Source organism: Mastigoproctus giganteus, chromosome 3 (genome assembly GCF_048544385.1).
Source record: "Mastigoproctus giganteus isolate SK-2022 chromosome 3, ASM4854438v1, whole genome shotgun sequence".
NCBI lineage: Eukaryota > Metazoa > Arthropoda > Arachnida > Uropygi > Thelyphonidae > Mastigoproctus > Mastigoproctus giganteus.
The window spans coordinates 35378259-35386109 of record NC_143577.1 but is presented as its reverse complement, the minus strand read 5'-3'; positions in this window follow the sequence as shown (position 1 = coordinate 35386109).

The window sequence follows — 7851 nt, the reverse complement described above, 5'->3', positions numbered from 1 at the left end:
CGTCCTCCTCACACTGGGTGGAAAAGGGATTCGGATCCCGTCGATGACGAGAGGAACTTTAATGGGCTTTTTTCACTCCGTGGCTGAGTTAGTCGGTCTCAGGCATAGATAGCAAGGTTTTTTTCCCCAGAAACTGTATTTTTTTCTTCCAGAAAAACAGGAAAATCGACCAGAGAACACACTTTTATCTCTTCTATCTTCTGCTGTAGCCTTCTTTCCCAGGCTGGTGGTTCCTTATTTTTGCGTTTTGTCCGTCGTTTTCTCTTCCGTTTATCCTGGTGGCTGTACACCAGCACAATAATTGGTTGTGCGGATGGTGTCTAGTGTTACTACATTGTTGTTGAGGTAATCTGGTATTAATATCCGATTGAGGTGATCTACGACTTGCCACAGGATTCTTTTGGGCCTCTGATTCGGTATTGTGTGGGTCTTTGTGAGACTAAGACTAAATTTTAGTTTTGTAGGATATAGTAGTAGTAGTAGTGGCATGTGATGCAAGAAAGCAAGCTTATGCAGCATCAGCCAAAAAAAAAAAAAAAAAAAAAATCACACCATTCCCTCCAAATGTCTGTCCTCCTTAAATTTAAATAGGTTATTTAAATAGGTTAAATAGATAGGTTAAAAAAATTTAAGTTCCTCCTTAAATTTATTTAACCTATCAACTTCCACAAATACAGATGGAAGTTTGTTCCAGCAATTAACCACCCGCTGGCTAAAGGCAAATTTCCACACATCTAAACTACATCTGTCTTTTCTTAATTTGAATTTATGCCCCCTTAGGTTCGTAATCTGAACAAGTGGAAGGATACCATCAGAATTCAGAGTGCTCAATCCATTCAAGGCCTTATATACCTCAATCAGATCACCGCACAGGTGCTCTGATTGAGGTATATAAGCCCTCAATCAGATCACCGCACTAGTCTCCAGCCACTGCAATTTGCAGAACTTAAGCCTCTCTTGGTAAGAGGATCCCTTCATTCCCCTCACCAATCTTGTTGCCCTTCTCTGTACACGCTCAAGTAAATCTACATCCTTCCTAAAATGAGGCCTCCAGACCTGTACGCAGTACTCAAGCCGTGGCCTGACCATTGCCTTATACAGAGGGATAATCACCTCCTTTTCCCTGCTAGCAAAATTCCTATATATCATTGACAAAACCCCATGACCTGTCCTGGCAGCCTGTCTGCATTGCTCAGAAAACTTCATATCTGACTGCACAATTACTTCCAGGTCTTATTCATTTTCTACCACCTTAAGTGTAGTACCACACAGTTGGTACGTTTCTCTGGGGTTACTTCTACCCATATGCAGTACTTTGCATTTGTCAAGGTTAAACTTCAGTTGCCACTTCTTAGCCCATCTGACCAAATTATCTAGATCCTGTTGCAGTAGCAGACTGCCATTACTGTCATTAACAACCCTGCCAACCTTTGTATCATCTGCAAACTTCGACACTAAGCCTGATATACCTTCATCAATATCATTGATAAATATACAAAACAACAGTGGACCCAACACCGAACCCTGTGGGACTCCACTAATAACATTAGTCCACGAAGAGCAGCACCCATTGATTAACTCCCTCTGTCTTCTCCCACTTAACCATCCTTTTATCCATTGTAGCAACTTACCCTTAATACCATTCTGCTCCAATTTGTACAATAGTCTTCCATGCGCAACAGTGTCAAAAGCTTTCCTGAAATCCAAATATCAAAATTATTTTTTGCATCCAGTTCCTTTGTAACCACATCATAATATCCTATCAAATTTGTCAAACAAGACTTTCCCTTAACAAACCCATGCTGTGTCTGAATTATTGCTGAAGCCTTGTTTAGATGATCCTGCAATGCATCTTTAACCAGTGACTCCATTCTTTTACCAGGAACAGAAGTTAAACTAACTGGTCTGTAATTACTCGTGTCACCCTTCGATCCCCCTTTGTGAATTGGGGATACATTTGCACATCTCCAGTCCGTGGGAACCTCCCCTGAGTCCAATGATGCTCTCATAATTATGGCTAACGGTTTGCTTAGTTGCTTTTCCGCCTCCTTTAATATAACTGGATAGATCCCATCCACCCCAGGTGCTTTTCTTATGTTTAACTTCAACAATTTCTCCTCCACTTTGCTTTCAGTTATTACAAATTCATTAAGTATCCTGCTACAATTTGATAACTTTCTGCCATTTTCAAACCTTAATAACTCCTCATGTGTGAATGTAGATGCAAAATACTCATTCAGTTTGTTTGCTATCTGAGCAAGATCATCAACAGTCGAACCATCGATATCAAGTGGACCAATCAGATTCATCCCCTTCCTTTTAGAGTTTATATAAGTAAAGAAATCCTTGCTGTTTTTCTTGCATCTTTTGCCAAGGATTTCTCGTAATCTGCCTTCGCCTGCCGAACCTCCTTTGTGACCTGATTACAGACTAGCTTATATCTGCCATAGGCTTCTGAGTCGCTTGATAATTTATATGCATCCCATGCATTTTTCTTCTCTGTTACGAGTCTCATTAGTTCATTTGACAACCATTTAGGCCTAAACCTTGAACAATATTTCTTAATAGGTATGAAACTTTTAGTAGCTTCCACGATTAATTCCTTGAATGCTTCCCACTTAGAATTTACTGTTGGTGACATCATCAGTTGATCCCACTGTACAGAATTTAAAAACTGTCGGAGACCACTGTACTCGCCTTTACGGAAGCAAAGACCCTTTCCGTTACCCCTGATGGTAATTAAATCTTTAAGTAAATCCCACATCAGTACACTTTGGTCACTGCCACCTAGTGGTTCCTTTATCTGCAAATTCCTAATACATGAATGATCACTGCTGATAACCAGATCAAGAGTATTACTTTCTCCGGTTGCCTCTCGAACATGCTGCTGCAGAAAACAATCATCCAATAAATCCACAAAAGTCTGACTAGTGTGTGAGTGCCCAACCCACAAGTTCCAGTCAATATCTGGGAAGTTGAAATCGCCCATTATAAGACATTCCGATTTACTAGCCCACTCTATTTCTCTGTGCAATTGTTCATTGTACTCATTCGAGTCATTTGGCCTATAACACACTCCTACTCTTATTTTTGCTTTCCAAAACTGACTGAACAGTGCACTGTTCATCTATATCAACTTATATGTTTTGTAACCGTGTAACCTACCTTTTAGAGTTTTCATTTGTTCGCAACTTTCAGATTCATCTACCTCAAATCAGTGCCCGGAAACCGGCATATGCCCACCCGATGGGGACTTCAGCCACGGCGGAGGAGGCACAGAGGGATAGATTTTGGTCTAAACAGGTGTCCACACAGACCCCTCACAGGATGAGAGTTCCAAAACAGACATGGTTTAGAGAAAACGGAATGATTCCAAATTATACAGGCTTTATTCCAGGTAAGAAAGAAACATAAATTCCCCATTTCTTCTTAAGAACTCAGTTAAGAAGTAGAATTTATTTATTTCGTGTTAATAAATTGCACAATATATTTATTCACCCACCCAAGTCTATACATGGTCACCGAGAGTTTAATTCTTTTTGGTAATCCTTAATCCTAAACTAATAAGAACATAACAGGAATTATTATAAATTACTTTAATTTAGCTAACACCAATGTCATCTATGATGTAATCCAATGAACTTATCAAATTCAACATTAGTGAAATTGTCTGAATGACACTTGTCCATTATCAAATAACGCACTTTAGGGATTAAAAACTTTTGTATTTCACTGAAGAAATTTTTACAAAAACTTCACTACTAGTGGAGAACCTTGAGGTGGGATTTGTGCGGCAATATAACTGTTCCCTTCCCAGAGTGGAGCAGTATAGCAAGTAGGATCTTTAGAAATCAGAATTGGGTAACTTCTCTTTCTAATCTTCCTTACTGACATTGATGAAAGAGTTTAAGGGAATTCGTCCAATGTTTGTTGATGATTTAAAGGTAGGAAGGATGGTTAATAGTCTGAACAACGCCATTCTGCTTCAAAACGAGTGGTTGTACAAATGATCTGATAAATGGAGACTGAGTTTTAATGTTTCTAAACTTCTAAATAACTCCTGGATTTCTGTTCCTATGGAACAGAAATCCAGGAGTTATAAAATATGATTTTGAGCAAAAAAAGAGTTAGGAGTTACGATTCAGTCGACATGAGATAATTCAGGTCATGCTTGGAGAAATGTGACGTTAAATAGAAAGATTTTTCATTCGCCAGCATCATTTGCTAGTCATAACTAGGCTTCTTGGCTCTAATCATTCGCTGGAGGACCCATGAAAGAAATATCTAACCGCTGCTGAATTCCGTGGGAACTGTGGCAGGAACGTAACTGATAGGTAAACTATCTTTTGCTATGTCAATAACATCTGCATTCCTTATGTGTGTGTGCGTGGTCATCAAAAATTAAAACAGCTCATTCTTATTTGGCGGTTTAACACTTTAAGGAAGTGCTCAAACCACTTAGTAAAAGTCCAGCTGAATCCACCCATCCGGATGGCATTACGCAAATTGTCCTTGCGGGACACCATGTTGTAAATGGACTAGGCGCATCCCTTCATGACTGCAGTGTATCCATCTGCAATTGGGTTCTTCCAAAAGGATGACGTGCCATGACACAAGGTCAGAATTATATAAAAATAGTTCCAGGAATATGAGGGCGAATTCAGCATTCTTTGGTGGCCTCCCCAGTCATCGAATCTCAATTGAAGAACTGTGGGATGTGGTAAAAGGAGCTCGTCCGGAATAGAGATCCACAACCATTCGTTTTGCAACAACTGTGTGAAGCAATTGAATCCACGTGGCTTAATACCCTTTATGAGTCCATGCTATGAAAAATCCAGGATGTTCTGAGAGCAAAAGGAGGACCGGAGACCTATTGGCTGTTAGATAGGTGTGCCTAATAAAGTGGCCACTCAGCATATATACACGTATAGGGTATTTATAAACAATAATATAATATATATATAAGAAAATAATTTTATTTTATTTCCTTTAATTTTGCTTGTATTCTTGATAATTTTTGATTTTGCAATTTCTTCCGAATTCGATTCTAAAGAAAAAAATTGTTATCGCTATGAAAAGGAATAAGAATATATTCATTAAGAAAGAATTCTCTCAAAATGTATCTATTCCCAAGTCTTATAAAATTTTCGGATTCATAAGACAATTGGTCAAAAATGGACCTTGTCATTTTTCCCACACCAAATTAATAAGACACTGATTACTTAACTGGAATGATGGGGTAATTGTATTATTAAATTCTTTGTAGGTTATCGATGGTCCATCGGAGAAACGTATGGGAATGCCACAAGAAGACTTCTTGCCAAACATCAGGCTATAATGAGGGCAAGATGGCGTCGTTAGAGTGACCACTGTTTTTCTTTCTTAATCTTTTTTTCTTCCATGTCTTTAGTTCGTTAGTGGAACCCATCTTCAGTTGCAGATAAAGAAACTGTAGGCTCAAAAATACCAATAAAGGAAATTGTTCAAGATGCGTTGAGTTCTAGAATCGCATTCGGAACATCTAGCTTTTTGAATTCAATTTAAATGTAGCTGTTAAGTAAATTGGAACGATCTCAGTTTTACTGAGATCTTCCCCAGATTTTTGAAGAAGACGAACCAGCCTTAGATCACACAGTTTACAGATAGGATGCTCTAATACCTCACTTCAACAACAACACACACAAAAGAGTGATAGACCTATATACAAAATGGCTATAATTAAACTTTCAAAAGTCATCATCAGAGCAGTACATGGAGCTAATCCGGAATCTAGAATGATAACCCAACATATTGAAAGTAACGGATAAAACAAATATAAAACAAACTAAATTTTCAATAACGTTTGATTAGAAAATGCCAAGCGAACCAGTGGCAAAACTGTGCTGGACTGCAGTTCTCCATCCTCCATATATTTTGCATCTCGCTCTTTCAAACCTTTATCTTTTGGTCCACCGAAGTTTTTGCTAGAGTAAAGCAATGTTATGAGACGATAAAGGGATCATCTTATAACAAAGAAACTACCCCTTCTGCCTAGGCAGTATAAAAATTTGGAGATTATGCAGAAAAATAGTGTGCAAACCATAATATGTAAAAACAAAGAAACCTTCATTGCTGAGAAAAATTGTAGGGGGAAACTTTGAGCGATCCTTTGTATTTTGTAAACCCAACACTCTTTCTGTTCGACAATAAATGAAAGTTTAACTTTTCTTCCAGGTTTCCAATGGTCTATTGGAGAAACCTATGGAAGAGCAACTCGAAGACTTTTAAATCAACATCGTGCTCTACAGAAGGCTAGATGGAGATAACTTTATTAATTATATAATTAGATGACTTACAATTACTCACTTGGAAAATCTGAAGACTATTCTCTTATTGGCGTACACATCAAAGACTCTTCATGGCTTTTTCATTTTGCCAGCTAATAGATTATTGATAAAAATCAATTGTGAGAAACACAAGGCCTGAAGAATTCTTTCTCTGTAATTAAAGATTCATGGGCATGTTTTTACAGTGAAAAAAATTCGTGTGGATACTTTGGATAATAAAAATTACTTTTTGATAATATACGATGCATTATACGAACCAAACAAAAATTTGTTTATACACGATTCTATATTTAGAACTCGGAAGCTATTTTAAGACAGAAACATGGAAACTGTGTGCACGCGCTGTCAGAAGAATCTATTTTTGTACATAAAATTAAAAAAATAAATAAAAGTAATACAGATGTGATTGCAGCTACCCAATTTATGCAGATAATCATTGCAGTGAAGCTATATTTACAGGGATTATTTCTCCACTGATGATGCTCATATGGAAATATGTTCTCCAGCACATCTTGTGTGTACAGGGTGTACAGTTAAAAGGCGCTAAGGCCTATCCCATTTATTTTTACGTTTAATGCTTTGTCACCAAGACCTTTTTGTCATATTTTGGCTGAAAGTGAATTTTTTGAATTTCATAAATATCCTGTATACGAATACGAACTACAACTTCTATATTGACATTAAAAATTAACACCCAAGAGCATTTTTTATATACAAGAAGAAGATTTTAATGTTGTCTAATAGATGGCAGCACTATCCATGGCGAAGGCCCTTTTTTTTAACCTATTAAATCCTTCGGAACAAGAAATCCAATTTGGAAAGATTGCGATTGACTGTTATATTAAAATCAGATTTAAAAAATATATATATGAGTAGAGTACAGTAAAGACATGTTAGACATACTCATTGGACGCATTCTTAAAGACACCACAAGACATCTGCAAATACTTAATATAATTAGTCCTTCATGATCTGAAGAATTTTTGTGATTCAACAGAAAGAATCACACTATATACATGACAGAAAGGATCATAGAAGGATATTTTTGGCTGTAGTGAATACAATTAGAAATAATTATATATTTGTTGTTGTAACTGCAAAAGAAATTACAAAAAGAATTAAGGATTTTATGCCTAGTAAAATTGTTATTTTTAATAGTGCAGTTTGTTATACTTTAGCTGGAAATATTTAATAGCTAGTTTTAACTTTATTGTATATCTAGAACTTAAAAGAGTTAAGCCATCTTAAGACTTAAGATAGAAACATAAAAACTGTGTGCAATGCGCTGTCGGAAGAATCTATTTTTGTAGCGCAAAATTAAAAAAACAACAACAAACGATTGGATGTGATGCAGAGATCACTTCAAGGCTTCCCTGTTTATGCACATCGTTTGCCTTGCAGAGAAGCTACATTTACAGGGGCTTCATTCTCCACTGATGATGCTCATATGGAAATATAGTGGCGAAGAAAAAAACTGCATCACTTGGGAATTTTGCAAAGAATGTGTTTTGCACTGCATTGTGAG